Source organism: Arachis stenosperma, chromosome 2 (assembly GCF_014773155.1).
Source record: "Arachis stenosperma cultivar V10309 chromosome 2, arast.V10309.gnm1.PFL2, whole genome shotgun sequence".
NCBI classification, from domain to species: Eukaryota; Viridiplantae; Streptophyta; class Magnoliopsida; order Fabales; family Fabaceae; genus Arachis; species Arachis stenosperma.
The window spans coordinates 47,081,073-47,099,764 of record NC_080378.1 but is presented as its reverse complement, the minus strand read 5'-3'; the positions used below and the strand labels follow the sequence as shown (position 1 = coordinate 47,099,764).

The 18,692-nt window shown below is 41.9% G+C and overlaps 2 non-coding genes across 2 annotated transcripts; one reads left to right on the top strand and one right to left on the bottom strand.

Annotated features, from left to right (window-relative positions):
• Positions 1 to 309: 309 nt before the first annotated feature.
• LOC130964745 (small nucleolar RNA R71) lies at positions 310 to 413 on the top strand. Its single transcript, XR_009080821.1, has one exon. It is a non-coding gene; the product is annotated as a small nucleolar RNA R71 (small nucleolar RNA).
• Positions 414 to 17,485: 17,072 nt separating this feature from the next.
• LOC130964969 (small nucleolar RNA R71) lies at positions 17,486 to 17,589 on the bottom strand. The gene has a single exon (XR_009081031.1). It is a non-coding gene; the product is annotated as a small nucleolar RNA R71 (small nucleolar RNA).
• Positions 17,590 to 18,692: the final 1,103 nt, after the last annotated feature.

Below are 18,692 nucleotides of genomic sequence, written 5' to 3'. Positions count from 1 at the left end.
TTGGATGCATTTTGCCATCCATTCAGACTTTGAAAAATCATGTTAACTTGCTGAGTCAACATTTTGTTCTGAGCCAATATGGCATTCAGAGCATCAATTTCAAGAACTCCATTCCTCTGAGGCGTCCCATTATTCACGGAATTCCTCTCAGAAGTGTATATGAATTGCTTATTTGCAACTATTTCAATAAGTTCCTGAGCTTCTACAAGCGTTTTCTTTAGGTGAATGTATCCACCTGCAGAATCGTCCAGTGACATCTTAGAGAACTCAGACAGACTATAAATATCTAACATGGTCCACTCTGAAAACATGTCAAAAGGGCACTTTTTGGTCATCTGCTTGTATCTTTCCCAAGCTTCATAGAGGGATTCACCAACTTTTTGCTTGAAGGTCTAAACATCCACTCTAAGCTTGCTCAGCTTTTGAGGAGGAAAGAATTTAACCAAGAAGGCTATGACCAGCTTATCCTAAGAGTCCAGGCTATCCTTAGGTTGTAAGTCCAACCATGTTCTAGCTCTGTCTCTTACAGCAAAAGGGAAAAGCATGAGCCTGTAGACTTCATGATCTACTCCATTAGTCTTAACAGTCTTGTAGATCTGCAAGAACTCAGTTAAAAATTGGTAGGGATCTTTTGATGGAAGTCCATGAAACTTGCAGTTTTGTTGTATTAGAGCAACTAGTTGAGGTTTCAGCTCAAAATTGTTTGCTCCAATGGCAGGAATTGAGATGCTTCTTCCATCAAATTTGGAAGTAGGTGTAGTATAATCACCAAGCATCTTCCTTGCATTATTGTTGTTGGGTTCGGCTGCCATATCCTTTTCTTGTTCGAAAATCTCAGTAAGGTTGTCTCTGAATTGTTGTATTTTAGCTTCTCTTAGTTTTCTCTTCAGAGTCCTTTTAGGTTCTGGATCAGCTTCAACAAGAATGCCTTTTTCCTTGTTCCTGCTCATATGAGAAAAAAAGGGAACAGAAAAGGAAGAGAAATCCTCTATATCACAGTATAGAGATTCCTTTATGTTAGTAGAAGAAGAAAGGAATAGAAGAAGGAGAAGAGTTAAGTATCCAAACACAAAGGTGAAGATAGGTTTAGATTCTTGAGATGAAGAGAAGTGTTAGTAAATAAATAAATAAAATAAAAGAAGATGAGAGGGGGAGAATTTGAAAATAAATTTTGAAAAGGGTTAGTGATTTTCGAAAATTAAAGGAAGAATTAAAATTAAAATTAAAATTTAAAATTAGTTTATTAAAAAGAATTTTTGAAAAAGAGGGAGGTATTTTTGAAAATTGGAGAGAGAAAAGTTGTTAGGTGGTTTTAAAAAAGGTAAGAAATAAACAAAATGTCAAATAGTTAGTTGAAAAAGATTTGAAAGTCAATTTGAAAAAATAAGAAGTTAGAAAAGATATTTTGAAATCAAAATTTTGAAAAAAGATAAAATTTTAAAAAAGATATGATATAAAAGATATGATAAAAAGATATGATTAAAAAGATTTAATTTTTAAAATTAAAATTGATTACTTGACTAACAAGAAACTAAAAGATATGATTCTAGAATTTAAAGATTGAACCTTTCTTAACAAGAAAGTAACAAACTTCAAATTTTTGAATCAATCACATTAATTGTTAGTAAAGTTTTCAAAATTTTGAAATAAAGATAAGAAAAAGATTTTGGAAATAAATTTTAAAAATTTCAAAAATAATAAAAAAATTGAAAAAGATTTTATTTTTGAAAAAGATTTTGAAAAGATAAGATTTTTAAATTTGAAATTTTGACTTGACTAACAAGAAATAACTAATTTTAAAAATTTTTGACTAAGTCAACCCAAAATTTCAAAAATTATGAGTAAAACAAGGAAAAGATATTTTTTTTGAATTTTGAATTTTTAATGATGAGATAGAAAAACACAATTATGACCTAAAACATGAAGATTTTGGATCAAAACCAATTATGCATGCAAGAACACTATGAATGTCAAGATGAACACCAAGAACACTTTGAAGATCAAGATGAACATCAAGAACATATTTTTGAAAAATATTTTTAATGCAAAGAAATCATGCAAGACACCAAACTTAAAAATCTTTAATGCTTAGACACTATGAATGCAAAAATGCACATGAAAAACATCATACAACACAAAACAAGAAAATTTAAAGATCAAATAAGAAAACTTACCAAGAACAACTTGAAGATCATGAAGAACACTATGAATGCATGAATTTTCAAAAAATGCAAGAACAAGATGAATATGCAATTAACACCAAACTTAAAACATGACACAAGACTCAAACAAGAAACACAAAAATATTTTTGATTTTTTTTCGATTTTATAAATTTTTTGGATTTTATTTTATATTTTTCGAAAAACATATAGGAAAAAGAGAATAAGAAATTTAAAATTTTTAAGAAGAATTCCAGGAATCTTTCAATGTTAGCCTAAAGCTCCAATCCAAGGGTTGGACATGGCTTAATAGCCAGCCAGCTTTAGGATGGCATTACATGCATTGAGGTGATTAGTTGAAGTCTTATTCCAAAAGGATTTGGATATGGCTTTACAGCCAGCCAGGCTTCAACATGTTACATGAAACTCTAGAATTCATTCTTAAAAATTTAGAATAATTTTTGAAAACAGATGAAAAATTTTAAAAAATATTTTTTTGAAAACATTTTGAAAAGAAAATAAAAAGAAAATTACCTAATCTAAGCAACAAGATGAACCGTTAGTTGTCCAAACTCGAACAATCCCCGGCAATGGCGCCAAAAACTTGATAGGCAAAATTGTGATCTTTAATAATGGCATTCAACTTGGTATACACGTTTATAACTTAGCACTTTCTTCACAACCTCGCACAACTAACCAGCAAGTGCACTGGGTCGTCCAAGTAATAAACCTTACGTGAGTAAGGGTCGATCCCACGGAGATTGTTGGTATGAAGCAAGCTATGGTCATCTTGTAAATTTCAGTCAGGCGGATAATAAATGGTTATGGAGTTTTCGAATAATAATAATAAATAAACAGAAAATAAAGATAAAAATAATTATGTAAATTATTGGTGAGAATTTCAGATAAGTGTATGGAGATGCTTTTTCCTGTTGGATCTCTGCTTTCTTACTGCCTTCCTTCAATCCTTCTTACTCCTTTCCATGGCAAGCTGTTTGTAGGGCATCACCGTTGTCAATGGCTACATCCCATCCTCTCAGTGAAAATGGTCCAAATGCTCTGTCACAGCACGGCTAATCATCTGTCGGTTCTCGATCATGTCGGAATAGAATCCCTTGATCCTTTTGCGTTTGTCATCACGCCCAACAATCGCGAGTTTGAAGCTCGTCACAGTCATTCATTCCATGAATCCTACTCGGAATACCACAGACATGGTTTAAACTTTCTGGATTATCATGAATGTCGCCATCAATTCTAGCTTATACCACGAAGATTCTGATTAAGGAATCCAAGAGATACGCGCACGGTCTAAGGTAGAACAGAAGTGGTTGTCAGTCACGCGTTTATAGGTGAGAATGATGATGAGTGTCACGGATCATCACATTCATCATGTTGAAGTGCAATGAATATCTTAGAACATGAATAAATTGAATTGAATAGAAAGTAGTAGTAATTGCATTAAAACTCGAGGTACAGCAGAGCTCCACACCCTTAATCTATGGTGTGTAGAAACTCCACCGTTGAAAATATATAAGTGATAGAGGTCCAGGCATGGCCGAATGGCCAGCCCCCAAATGTGATCAAAAGACCGAATGGTCAAAAGACTAGCCTAGACTCCTAGTACAATAGTTAAAAGTTCTATTTATACTAAACTAGCTACTAGGGTTTACAGAAGTAAGTAATTGATGTACAAATCCACTTCTTGGGCCCACTGGTGTGTGCTTGGGCTGAGCTTGAACTTTACACATGCAGAGGCTTCTCTTGGAGTTGAACTCCAAGTTGTAACGTATTTTTGGCATTCAACTCTGGTTCGTGACGTGTTTCTGGCGTTTGACTCTAGAATGCAACATGAAACTGGCGTTGAGCGCCAGTTTGCAGCGTCAAATCTCAAATAAAATATGGACTATTATATATTGCTGGAAAGCTCTGAATGTCTACTTTCCAACTTTGTTAAGAGCGCACCAATTGGAGTTCTGTAGCCCCAAAAAATCCATTTCAAGTGCAGGGAGGTCAGAATCCAACAGCATCAGCAGTCCTTTGTCAGCCCTGCACTCGAAATGGATTTTCTGGAGGCTGACAAAGGACTGCTGATGCTATTGGAATCTGACCTCCCTGCACTCAAAATGGATTTTCTGGAGTTACAAAACTCCAAATGGCGCGCTCTCAACGGCGTTGGAAAGTAGACATCCAGAGCGTTCCAGCAAAATATAAGAGTTCATACTTTTTTCGAGATTAGATGACGTAACCTGGCGCTCAACGCCAGTTCCATGCTGCATTCTGGAGTCAAATGCTAGAAACACGTCACGAACCAGAGTTGAACGCCCAAAACACGTTACAACTTGGCGTTCAACTCCAAGATAAGCCTCAGCTCGTGTAACATTCAAGCTCATCCCAAACATACACCAAGTGGGCCCCGGAAGTGGATTTATGCATCAATTACTTACTTCTGTAAACCCTAGCAGCTAGTTTATTATAAATAGGACTTTTTACTAGTGTATTAGCTATCTTTGGACGCCTAGTCCTTTGATCATATCTTTGGTCTCAGTTTTGTATTATTCTTCATCTTAGGAGGCTATTGATCACGTTTTGGGGGGCTGGCCATTCGGCCATGCCTGAACCTTTCACTTATGTATTTTCAACGGTGGAGTTTCTACACACCATAGATTAAGGGTGTGGAGCTCTGCTGTACCTCAAGTTTCAATACAATTACTATTATTTTCTATTCAATTCTCTTTTATTCTTATTCCAAGATATACGTTGTACTTCAACTTGATGAATGTGATGATCCGTGACACTCATCATCATTCTCACCTATGAACGCGCGTGACTGACAACCACTTCCGTTCTACCTTAGGCCGGGCGCATATCTCTTAGATTCTCCAACAGAATCTTCGTGGTATAAGCTAGATAGATGGCGGCATTCATGGGAATCCGGAAAGTCTAACATTGTCTGTGGTATTCCGAGTAGGATTCCGGGAATCCGGAAAGTCTAACCTTGTCTGTGGTATTCCGAGTAGGATTCTGGGATTGAATAACTGTGACGAGCTTCAAACTCCTGAAGGCTGGGCGTTAGTAACAGACGCAAAAGAATCAAGGGATTCTATTCCAACCTAATTGAGAACCGACAGATGATTAGCCGTGCTGTGACTGAGCATAGGACCATTTTCACTGAGAGGATGGGATGTAGCCATTGACAACGGTGATGCCCTACATACAGCTTGCCATGGAAAGGAGTAAGAAGGATTGGATGAATGTAATAAAGAAGTAGAGATTCAAGAGGAGCACAGCATCTCCATACGCCTATCTGAAATTCCCATTTTTGATTTACATAAGTATTTCTATCCTATTTTATTTTCTGTTTATTATTAATTTTCGAACTTATCATAAACCAACTTAATCCGCCTAACTGAGATTTACAAGGTGACCATAGCTTGCTTCATACCAACAATCTCCGTGGGATCGACCCTTACTCACGTAAGGTATTACTTGGACGACCCAGTGCAATTGCTGGTTAGTTGAATGGAGTTGTGATCACACGTGCCATTACCAGGGATTATTAAGATCCCAATTCATCATACCATGATCTCTTTGGGGTATTTTTGATAGAGCGAATATTTAAACTTCATACAAGTACAAAGAGACCAACTTTGAGGATCACAATTTTGTCCACCAAGTTTTTGGCGTCGTTGCCGGGGATTGTTGAGTTTGAACAACTGACGGTTCATCTTGTTGCTCAGATTAGGTAATTTTCTTTTCAAAATTTTTCAAAAATCTTTTCCAAAATTTTCTTTTCTTTTTCGTTTTTCCAAAAATATTTTCGAAAAAAAAAACTAAAAACATTTTATGTTTCTTGTTTGAGTCTTGAATCAATTTTTAAGTTTGGTGTCAATTGCATGCTTTTAAAATTTTTTCTTGCATTTTTCGAAAATTCATGCATTCAAAGTGTTCTTCATGATATTCAAGTTGTTCTTGGTAAGTCCTCTTGTTTGATCTTGATGTTTTCTTGTTTTGTGTTGTTTGTTGTTTTTCATATGCATTTTTTGTTTGTTAGAGTCCATGCATTAAAGATTTCTAAGTTTGGTGTCTTGCATGTTTTCTTTACATCAAAAATTTTTTCAAAAATATGTTCTTGATGTTCATCATGATCTTCAAAGTGTTCTTGGTGTTCATCTTGACATTCATAGTGTTCTTGCATGCATCATTGGTTTTGATCCAAAATTTTTATGTTTTGGGTCATTTTTGTGTTTTTCTCTCTCATAATTAAAAATTCAAAAATCAAAAAAATATCTTTTCCTTTTTTCTCTCAAAATTTTGAAAATTTGAAGTTGACTTAGTCAAAAATTTTCAAAATTAGTTGTTTCTTACAAGTCAAGTCAAATTTTCAATTTTAAAAATCTCATCTTTTTAAAATCTTTTTCAAAAATCATATCTTTTTCATTTTTTATTATTTTCGAAAAATTTTAAAAATCTTTTTCAAAATATTTTCAAAATATTTTTCTTATCTTTATATCAAATTTTCAAAAATTCACTAACAATTAATGTGATTGATTCAAAAATTTGAAGTTTGTTACTTTATTGTTAAGAAAGGTTCAATCTTTAAGTTCCAGAATCTTATCTTTTAGTTTCTTGTTAGTAATTAATTTTAATTTAAAAATTAAATCTTTTTCAAACATATCTTACCATATCTTTTTCAAAATTTTATCTTTTTCAAAAATTTGATTTCAAATATCTTATCTAACTTCTTATCTTCTTATCTTTTCAAATGTGATTTTAATATCTTTTTCAACTAACTATTTGACTTTTTGTTTGTTTCTTATCTTTTTCAAAACCACCTAACTACTTTTTCCTCTCTAATTTTCGAAAATATCTCATCCCTTTTTCAAAAATTCTTTTTTTTGTTTTAAATTTTAATTTTAATCTTATCTTATCTTTAATTTTTGAAAATACTAACCTCTTTTTCAAAATTATTTTCGAAATTCTCCCTCTCTTTTCTTATTCTATTTAATTATTTATTTGCTAACACTTCTCTTCACCTCTCTTCATCTGAAAATCCGAACCCATTCTTCTTCACTCTTCTCCCCCTTTCTTCTTCTACTAACATAAAGGAATCTCTATACTGTGACATAGAGGATTCCTCTTTTTTTCTTGTTTTCTTCTCTTTCATATGAGCAGAAACAAGGAAAAAAGGCACTCTTGTTGAAATTGATCCCTGTTCCGAGGGTTACCTGAAACGTGTAGCTCGGTCGTCTGGCAAGACCCGAGGTAGGGGTTCCGTGACCCGAGCTTGGTGTGCTGAGCGGCTGGGGGTTGTACCTGCAATGACACTCCGATGCTTAAGTTAGCATGGGTATTAAACAGGTTTTTTGTAGAATCAGAGTATGAGTTATACCTGGGTGCTCCAGTGTATTTATAATGGTGAGATGTGGCCTCCTGTGGATAGGATAAGTTAGTTATCTTATCTTATCTTTAAGTGAGGTCATCTTATCTTCAAGGGAACCGCCTTTATCTTTCTGGGCTTTAGCCGCCTTTAGATTGGGCTATGTTCCTTCGTTTTGGGCCTCCTTCTTTATTTGTCCGAGGTCCGACCTCAGGCGTGGGCCTTTGGGACGAGGTCGGACCTTCTGCGAACTTCCCGAGTTTGGAGAGCTCGGTCAGGGTATGAACAGTGCCCCTGTCCGAGTTCGTCCTTTTGAGAGGACGAGCTCGGGCATAGTCGTCTTTTCAAAATTTTGAAAATGGCCGTTTCAGCATTTATTGCTTTTTACCGTTTCTCCTCGATTTCCGTTCGGGCTCTGCGAAGGCATTATTTATTTGCCCCTTTCCTCATTTTCTTTGTTTATTCTGTTCCCTTTTCCTTTTTCTGGGTTTTTCGCCACCTCTCTTTCGAGCATCTTCCTTCTTTCTCTCTGTTCTTCTTGCATCGGAGCTCGTCGTCTTCTTCCTTTCTTCCAGGTTTGTTTCTCGTCTTTACTTTCGCTGTGCACATATGCTTTTGTTTCTTTTTCTTCTATGCTGGGGTTGCCCCGAAGAGAGGCGCCGCCATTACTTTGGTTGTTTGTATGTGGGGGGGGCTCTTTTCTCTTGGTACTTTGTTTTCGGGTTACTGCATTTTTCTTCTAAAAGAACTTTTGTTTTCTTGCTTCTGCTGAATGGGTTTTTTGCTGTCTGCCTATTATGTGATTTTTGGCTTGCTGTTGTATTCTTCTTTGTAGGCAAGATTTTTATGTCTCGAAAGGTGTTTCAAGCAATGTCGACCAAGATTCCGAGTGGTCTTGGTTGGGTAGATCCTGTTCCTCTAAGGGTCCCTTCTGTTGTAGATTCTGAGTATCTAGTTAGGTTCCGTAGGGAGTGTAGTATTTGTGAGAACAGGGAGTCTGAGCGGGATTATGAGCTAGTAGCCCCGGAGTCCGAGGAGAGAGTGTGCTTCCCGCCTTTAGAAAGTTCCGAGAAGCTATTCTTTTATGCTTACGATTGTTTTTTCTCTAAGCTGGGTGTACGACTTCCTTTTACCGACTTAGAGTCCGAGGTCCTTTGGTCTTGTAACCTTGCCCCTACGCAACTCCATCCAAATTCTTGGGCGTTTTTAAAGCTGTTTCAACTTTTGTGTCAGTTTTTGGGCGTCTCCCCTTCTGTTTCTCTTTTTCCTATCTGTTCGTGTTGACGAAGCCAGGGTCGGGTGTTGGGAAGGTGTCCTGGGTCTCTTTTAGGGCTAACCAGGGAAAGAAGTTTTGTACCTTGTATGATGAGTCGTTTCATGATTTCAAGAACTACTATTTCAAGGTCCGGGCTGCTGGAGATGTCCGACCTTTCTTTCTAGATGAGAGTGGGGAGCCTTCTTTTCCTCTTTGTTGGCAGGAGAATGTAGTGTCGGTGAAGTATACTTTTGAGAGTCTAGATGAGGTGGAGCAGGCTTTTGTGGGTGTGTTGAGCAGTTTATGGGGTCGGGCACCTCACTTGGATACGAAGAAAATGTTGGGAGATCCAAGCCTTCTCCGTTCCGAGTTAGGTAGTTCCCGACCTCTTTGAGATTTCATCTTAGTATTTTGGCTTCGTTTTGGAGGTTTTTCTGTTGTGATAATCCCTTTCTTTTGTTTCTGCAGAGATGTCTTCTCAGGCTGATTCCATGAAGTTCCTTCGTCGGTCGAAGAAGTCTGCGGCTGCTCGGAATATCGAGGCTGAGGCTTCTGCCCGATCTTCTCCGCAGAAGACTACCGTGGGTGTTCAGACTCGGTCGAAGACCATTCCGACTCCTCAGTTCCGAGCTATAACTCAAGATCCTCCGACCTCCGGACCCGGTCACCTTTCCCCGTCTTCGACCTCGGGTCCTCCCCCCAAGAAACAGAAGACCTCTCAAGAGCTTGCCGGTTTCAATGATAAGGATTTTGACGCTCTTGGTTGGATTGAGCAGCACATTCTCCCCCGGACCTTTATTTCTACTGATGATGCGTCTATGGAGCATCACTTTCAGTATATGGCGCGGAGCTGTGTTCGGATGGCTAGTCTTCATGCCGCTATTGCTCGGGAGTTCAAGAAAGCTCCCCTTGGGGCGACCAGCTCCCGACTTGAGAAGGCACGGTCCGAGCTTGATAAGATTAGTCAACTGAAGGCTGCCAGGATTACTGAGCTGGAGGCCTCTTTGGAGGAAGAGAAAACTAGGGCCACCGCGGCTGTGGCGGCGGCGAAGACATCTGAGGAGATGGCGAGGGTGGCGACGGAGAACTATACTAAGCTGTATGCCGAGCTTGTGGAGACGAAGGAGAAGTTGCAGTCTGCTCGGGATGATTTTTACGAGCTGGAAGATAATGTGGCCAAGGGTATGGATGCTATGTTTGTGAATTTGAGGGATCAGGTCCGGGTTCTTGCTCCCGACCTGGATCTGAGCTTATTCAGTACGGAAAACATTGTTGTGGAGGGAAAGATTGTTCCTGCTCCTGCCGAGGATGAGGTTCCGGTGTCCGACCACAAGGCTCCGGTGTCCGACCCCGAGGTTCCGGTTGTGAACCCGACTTCACCTTTGGCTGAGGATAGATCTGGTGTGGAGGTTTCAAGCCGGGATGATGGTGCTGTCGATGCAGTCCCGATTTCGATGTTCCCTCCTCAGCCTTCTGTTGATGCGGAGACCGGAAAGGACCTTGATCCTCTGTGATCTTTTTAGTGGTTTGCCCGGCCTGTGGGCTTTTTGTTGGATGGCTTTTGTGAACACTTTTGGTCACCTTTTGCTTTTATTTAGCCACTCGTGGTGACTTTGTTATGCGGTGTTTGTGTTTTGACCTTTGTTTTCTGCCTTCGTGCTTTTTAGTTGTTTTTCGGATAACAACTTTTTAGCTAGCGTTTTGACTTTATGTTTCCGCTTTCGTGCTTTTTAGTTGTTTTTCGGATAACAACTTTTTAGCTAGCGTTTTGACTTTATGTCTCCGCTTTCGTGCTTTTTAGTTGTTTTTCGGATAACAACTTTTTAGCTAGCGTTTTGACTTTATGTCTCCGCTTTCGTGCTTTTTAGTTGTTTTTCGGATAACAACTTTTTAGCTAGCGTTTTGAAATTTCTTTCGATTTCGTTCTTTTCGCTTTGTACTTTTTAGTTGCTTTTTGTAAAGCAACTTTTTAGTAAGCGTTTTTCGAAATCCTGGTTCTTGCCGTTTTAAGGCTTCTTTCTTGGGCCGAGCTTTTTCTCGGACATCGGGTGCTTGAGTACCTCCTTTTTGTTAGGTCCGACTTTTGTCGTTGGTCGGTCCTTTTGAGTTATTTCTGTAATCTCTTTTTATTTGGCTTTTTGAGCCATTTTAGAGTTACTTTATAACTTTTCCCTTTGTTGGGTCCGACTTCGTCGTTTGGTCGGCCTTTTTAAGTTATTTTTGTAACCTCTTTTTTATTTGGCTTTTCGAGCCATTTCAGAGTTACTTTATAACTTCTCACATTAATTTGAACCTCGTCGCTTTATCTTTGCCGACCTTGTATGGTCTCTTGGCAAATGATTTTTTGCGTTTTGCCGAGCATAAATTAATGCGCCTTGGTGGGGTACTTTCTAGGATTTGCTTCATCATGAGGAAGAGAAAATAGAGAAATTTGATTAGTATTAAAAAGAAAGAATATTTACAAAGTGTTTACCTTTAGGTCGGGTATCCTACTTAACGGGTGTCTCATTAAAAAACCCTTGTAGGGAAAAAGAGTACACCTCGGGTTAAGTTTTTCTAGCTGTAGTACCGTCTTAGATTACAGGCGTGCCAGGTCCTGGGCAGCTCATTGCCTTCTAGGTCGGATATTTTGTAGTAGCCTGTCCCTAAGACTTCTGTTACCTTGTAGGGCCCTTTCCAATTTGCGGCTAGCTTTCCTTCTCCCGACTTTTGTGTTCCGATGTCATTTCGGATTAGAATCAGGTCGTGACTGGAGAAGCTTCGCTTTATTACCTTTTGATTGTATCTGAGGGCCGTTCGCCGTTTTAAGGCTTCTTCTCGGATTCGGGCTCTTTCTCGGACCTCGGGGAGGAGGTCGAGTTCTTCCCTTTGTGCCTGTGGGTTGCCTCTTTCGTTGTAGAAGATGACTCTGGGCGACCCTTCATCTATTTCGATAGGAATCATCGCCTCCATGCCGTAAGCTAGCCGGAATGGGGATTCTCCCGTTGTAGAGTGCGGGGTTGTCCGATATGCCCATAGTACCTGGGGGAGTTCGTCGGCCCACCCCCCTTTGGCCTCTTGGAGTCTTCGCTTTAACCCGGCCAAGATGACTTTATTTGCAGCCTCTGCTTGTCCATTGGCTTGTGGGTGCTCGACCGATGTGAATTGCTGTTTGATTTTTAGTTCGGCCACCAAGTTCTGAAAACTTGTGTCCGTGAACTGTGTTCCATTGTCTGTTGTGATGGAGTAGGGGACTCCGAACCTCGTGACGATGTTTTTGTATAGGAATTTACGGCTTTTCCGAGCCGTAATAGTGGCTAAGGGTTCGGCTTCGATCCACTTTGTGAAGTAGTCGACCCCTACTATGAGGTATTTGACTTGCCCCGGTCCTTGTGGAAACGGGCCGAGTAGGTCGAGTCCCCATTTTGCGAAGGGCCATGGCGCAGTGATGCCGATAAGGTCTTCGGGCGGTGCCTTGTGAAAATTGGCGTGTTTTTGGCAGGGGGCATATTTTCACAAACTCTGTCGCGTCTCTTTGTAAGGTCGGCCAGTAGAACCCGGCCCTGACTACTTTCTTGGATAGTGCCCGAGCTCCGAGATGGTTCCCACACATGCCTTCGTGGACTTCTTCGAGGACGCCCTTTGTTTCTGAGGTCGGAACGCACCTAAGGAGGGGGTTTGAGAATCCTCTTCTGTATAATACGTCGTGAATTAGCGTATAATTCTGGGCGTCCTTTGTAAGCCTTTTAGCTTCTTTTCTTTCTATGGGGAGAGTTCCTGACTTCAGGTAGTTGAGTATGGGGGTCATCCATCCTTGCTGTTGGTTGGATATTTAACGTTTCTTCCTCTCTTAGCACGGAGGGAGATTGTAGGGTTTCTTGGAGAAGGCTTCTGTTGTTGCCTCGGGCTTGGTGCTAGCGAGCTTCGAGAGGGCGTCTGCCCGGGCATTTTATTCCCGAGGTATGTGCTGGATTTGTATTTCCGGGAAGTGTCGTAATTGTGCCTGTGTTTGGTCCAGGTATTTTTTCATAGTAGGGTCTTTGGCCTGGTAACTTCCATTTACTTGTGATGTGACGACCTGGGAGTCGCTGAAGATCGTGATTCTCTGGGCTCCGACCTCTTCGGCTAGCTTAGTCCTGCTAGTAGGGCCTCGTATTCGGCTTGGTTGTTTGAAGCCTGGAACTCGAATTTTAAGGATAGCTCTATCCGTGTTCCTTGGTCGCTTTCGAGTATAACACCGGCTCCGCTTCCTGTTTTGTTTGAGGACCCGTCGACATACAGATTCCACGAGAGGGGGGTTCCCGGGGTCTCAGTATATTCTGCGATGAAGTCGGCTAGATATTGAGATTTTATGGCAGTCCGGGCTTCATAGTGGAGGTCGAACTCGGACAGTTCCACCGCCCATTGTAGGATTCGTCCTGCCATGTCTGTTTTTTGTAGGATGTGTCTCCTGGGTTGGTTCGTCCGGACTTTGATGGTGTGGGCTTGAAAGTAGGGACGGAGCCTCCGAGCCGTGAATACTAGGGCGTAGGCGAATTTCTCTATTTTCTGATAGTTTAATTCGGCCCCTTGTAGTGCCTTGCTTACGAAGTATATGGGGTGTTGTCCTTGGTCATTTTCTCGTATTAATGCTGAAGCAACTGCCCGATGTCCGACCGAGAGGTATAATACGAGCTCTTCCCCTTTTAAAGGTCGGGTTAGGATTGGTGGCTGCCTGAGGAATTCCTTGAATTCTTGGAAGGCTTTTTCGCACTCCGGGGTCCATGAGAAGGGTTTCCCTTTCTTTAGGAGTGAGTAGAGAGGTAGTGATTTTATCGCTGATCCTGCCAAGAATCTTGATAGGGCGGCTAGCCTTCCATTTAGTTGTTGTACTTCTTTGACACACGTCGGGCTCTTCATTTTGAGTATCGCTTGGCATTTGTCCGGGTTTGCTTCGATGCCTCTTTGAGTCAGCATGAAGCCTAAGAACTTTCCGGCTTCTGCGGCGAAGGTGCACTTGGTCGGGTTAAGTCTCATGTTGTGTTTCCTGAGGGTGCCGAAGACACTTGTGAGGTCGGGAACCAAGTTTCTGTCTTCTTGTGTCTTTACCAGCATATCGTCGACGTACACTTCTAGCTGTAGCCCGATGTGCTCTGAGAATACTTTGTTCATTAGCCTCTGGTAGGTTGCCCCGGCGTTCTTCAGCCCGAAGGGCATTACTACGTAGCAGTAGTTTGCCCTTGGGTTATGAACGAGGTCTTTTCTTGGTCGGGTCCGTACATCGGGATTTGATTGTATCCCGAGTATGCATCCATGAAGGAGAGATATCTGTAGCCTGAGGCTGCGTCGACTAAGGCGTCGATGTTGGTAGTGGATATGGGTCTTTGGGGCAGGCTTTGTTGAGATCCGTGTAATCGACGCACATCCTCCATTTTCCGTTGGGCTTTTTTACCAGGACCACGTTTGCGAGCCATAGGGGATATTTTACTTCCCTAATGAATCCTGCATCTAGCAGTGCTTGTACCTGTTCTTCTATTGCCTGCATGCGCTCGGGTCCGAGCTTCCGGCGTCTCTGTTGGACGGGTCTGGATCCCGGGTATACTGATAGCTTATGGCACATCAGGTCGGGACTTATGCCTGGCATGTCGGAGGCCTTCCAGGCGAAGAGGTCGGAATTCTCCCTTAAGAGGGTTATGTTCCTCCTTTAGGCCTGCTTCGAGGTTTGCTCCAATGTTTGTTACTTTTTCAGGTGTGTTCCCGATTTGGATCCTTTCGGTTTCTCCCTCTGGTTGTGGCCGAAGGTCTTCTCGGGTTTGAACTCGCCCGAGTTCTATTGTGTTGACTTCTTTCCCTTTTAGGCTTAGACTTTCGTTGTAGCATCGCCGTGCTAATTTTTGGTCGCCTTTAGGGTGGCGATTCCCTTTGCGGTAGGGAACTTCATACAGAGGTGTGGGGTTGAGACCACAGCTGCCAGTCTGTTTAGGGTTGGTCGCCCAATGAGGGCATTGTATGCTGAGGTAACGTCGACTATAATGTAGTCGATGCTTAACGTTTTAGATTGCTCGCCTCTTCCGAAGGTAGTGTGTAGCGAGATGTATCCTAAGGGGTGGATCGGGGTGTCCCCTAGCCCAAATAGGTCGGAGGGATAGGCCTTTAGCTCTTTTTCTTCAAGCCCGAGCTTGTCGAAGGCCGCTTTGAACAGGATATGCTGAGCTTCCTTGGTCAATCAGGGTTCGATGTAAGTGGCGTTTGCTAGGATAATGGTGATCACCATAGGATCGTCGTGGCCGGGTATTATCCCCTGAGCATCTTCTTGGGTAAATGAGATGGTTGGCAGCTCGGGCAGGGGATTGTCTTCTCGGACATGATAGATCTCTTTGAGGTGTCTTTTTCGCGAGGATCTGGATGTTCCTCCGCCTGCAAAACCTCCGTTTATCATGTGTATGTGCCTTTCAGGGGTTCGCAGGGTCTGTTCGCCCGATCCTCGTTATCTCCCCTCCTTCTCTTTTTGGTCTCTTCTCCTTTTTCCGCTATGTATCTGTCGAGTTTTCCTTCTCTGGCTAGCTTTTCTATAACATTCTTCAGGTCGTGGCAGTCATTAGTAGAATGACCGTAGCTTGTGGTATTCACAGTATTCGGACCGATCTCTCCCCGCTCTCTTGTGTTTTAAAGGTCGGTGGGGCGGTGTGGCATACTTCTCTGTAGACGTCTACCAGGGAAACTCGGAGGGGAGTGTAGCTATGGTACTTCCGTGGTTTGTCCGAGTTGGACTCTTCTTTCTTTTTCTGTTCTCGATCTCGGTCTCGGAGTGGGTAGGTTGATTCCTTCCTAGAAGAGTCTCTTAGCTGGGAGGTTTCCTCCATGTTGATATATTTTTCTGCCCGCTCTTGCACCTCGTATAAGGAGGTCGGGTATCGTTTGGATAGGGATTGGCTAAATGGTCCTTCTTTTAGGCCGTTTGCTAGTCCCATGATGGCTGCTTCAGTGGGCAAGTGTTGTATGTCCAGGCAGGCTTTGTTGAATCGCTCCATGTATTCTCGGAGAGTTTATTGGTTACCCTGTTTGATCCCGAGTAGACTGGGGGCATGTTTTGCCTTGTCCTTTTGAATAGAGAACCTTGTTAGGAATTTTTTGGTTAGGTCCTCGAAGCTGGAGATTGATTCTGGTGGCAGGTTGTCGAACCACTTCATGGCCGACTTGGTGAGAGTGGTGGGGAAGGCTTTGCACCGAATCGCGTCGGAGGCGTCGACCAGGTACATTCTGCTTCGGAAGTTGCTGAGTGGTGACTTGGGTCGGTGGTGCCGTCGTAGAGATCCATATCAGTGGTTTGAAGTTTCGCGGTACCTTCTCCTTCATGATCTCTTGCGTGAAGGGATCATGGTTGTTTTCGGGGGTGGCGCCGCGTTCCGTCCGGTCTTTCAACTCGGCCTCTATCTTCCGCAGCTTTTCTTCTAACTCTCTGCGCTTGCGAGCTTCCCTTCTCAAATCTTGTTCAGTTTCTTTCTGCTTTTTTATGTCTTCGAGTTGTTTCAGTCGGTTTTGCTGTGCCCGTACTGCTTCTAGAATTTCTGAGCTCTCTTCTTTTTCGGGATTTTGTGGATTTTTGTTTGGAAGTGATGTCTTTGGGCGATTCTGTTTGTTTCCTCCTGGAGTGCGTGGTGATAGAGGGCTGTCCGGTCGTTCTCCGGTGTCAATTTCCTCTTCTTGTTCTGATGTAGCGTGGTTATTGTTGGGAGGGTCGTCCGCCATGGTAAAGGGATGACTTCCAGGGTCCCCGGCAACGGCGCCAATGTTCCGAGGGTTACCTGAACGTGTAGCTCGGTCGTCTGGCAAGACCCGAGGTAGGGGTTCCGTGACCCGAGCTTGGTGTGCTGAGCGGCTGGGGGTTGTACCTGCAATGACACTCCGATGCTTAAGTTAGCATGGGTATAAACAGGTTTTTTGTAGAATCAGAGTATGAGTTATACCTGGGTGCTCCAGTGTATTTATATGGTGAGATGTGGCCTCCTGTGGATAGGATAAGTTAGTTATCTTATCTTATCTTTAAGTGAGGTCATATCTTCAAGGGAACCGCCTTATCTTTCTGGGCTTTAGCCGCCTTTAGATTGGGCTATGTTCCTTCGTTTTGGGCCTCCTTCTTTATTTGTCCGAGGTCCGACCTCAGGCGTGGGCCTTTGGGACGAGGTCGGACCTTCTGCGAACTTCCCGAGTTTGGAGAGCTCGGTCAGGGTATGAACAATCCCGAACCTGAAAGGACTCTGAAGAGGAAACTAAGAGAAGCTAAATTACAACAATCTAAAGGTAACCTTTCAGAAATATTAGAACAAGAGAAGGAGATGGCAGCCGAACCCAATAACAATAATGCAAGGAGAATGCTTGGTGACTTCACAAAACCAACGTCCAAATTTGATGGAAGAAGCATCTACATTCCTGCCATTGGAGCCAACAATTTTGAGCTTAAACCTCAACTAGTTGCTTTAATGCAACAGAACTGCAAGTTTTATGGACTTCCATCTGAAGATCCTTACCAGTTTTTAACTGAGTTCTTGTAGATTTGTGAGACTGTTAAGACGAATGGAGTTGATCCTGAAGTCTACAGACTCATGCTTTTCCCTTTTGCTGTAAGAGACAGAGCTAGAATATGGTTAGATTCACAACCTAAGGATAGCCTGGACTCCTGGGATAAGCTGGTCACGGCCTTCTTGGATAAATTCTTTCCTCCTCAAATGCTGAGCAAGCTTAGAGTGGATGTTCAGAACTTCAAACAAAAAGATGGTGAATCCCTCTATGAAGCTTGGGAAAGATACAAGCAGTTGACCAAAAGGTGTCCATCTGACATGTTTTCAGAATGGACCATATTAGATATATTCTATTATGGTCTATCTGAGTTTTCGAAAATGTCATTGGACCATTCTGCAGGTAGATCTATTCACCTAAAGAAAACACCTGCAGAAGCTCAAGAACTCATTGACATGGTTGCAAATAAACAATTCATGTACACTTCTGAGAGGAATTCCGTGAATAATGGGACACCTCAGAGGAAGGGAGTTCTTGAAATTGATGCTCTGAATACCATATTGGCTCAGAACAAAGAGTTGACTCAGCAAGTCAACATGATCTCTCAAAGTCTGAATGGATGGCAAAATGCATCCAACAGTACTAAAGAGGCAGCTTCTAAAGAAGCTTATGATCCTAAGAACCCTGCAATGGCAGAGGTTAATTACATGGGTGAACCTTATGGAAACACCTATAATTCATCATGGAGAAATCATCCAAATTTCTAATGGAAGGATCAACAAAAGCCTCAACAAGGCTTTAACAATGGTGGACGCAATAGGCTGAGCAATAGCAAGCCTTTTCCATCATCTTCTCAGCAACAGACAGAGAATTCTGAACAAAGCACTTCTAATTTAGCCAATCTAGTCTCTGATCTGTCAAAAGCCACTTTCAGTTTCATGAGTGAAACAAGATCCTCCATCAGAAATCTGGAGGCACAAGTGGGCCAGCTGAGTAAGAAAGTCATTGAAACTCCTCCCAGTATTCTCCCAAGCAATATAGAAGAGAATCCAAAAGGAGAGTGCAAGGCCATTGATGTGATCAATATGGCCGAATGCACAAGGGAGGAGGAGGACGAAAATCCTAGTGAGGAAGACCTCCTGGGACGTCTCTCAAGCAAGAGGGAGTTTCCTAGTAAGGATCCAAAGGAATCTGAGGCTCATATAGAGACCATAGAGATTCCATTAAATCTCCTTCTGCCATTCATGAGCTCTGAAGACTATTCTTCCTCTGATGAGGATGAAGATGTGACTGGAGAGCAAGTTGCTCAATATTTAGGAGCTATCATGAAGCTGAATGCCAAGTTGTTTGGTAATGAGACTGGGGAAAGTGAACCTCCCTTGCTCATTAATGAACTAGATACCTGGATTCAGCAAATTTTACCTC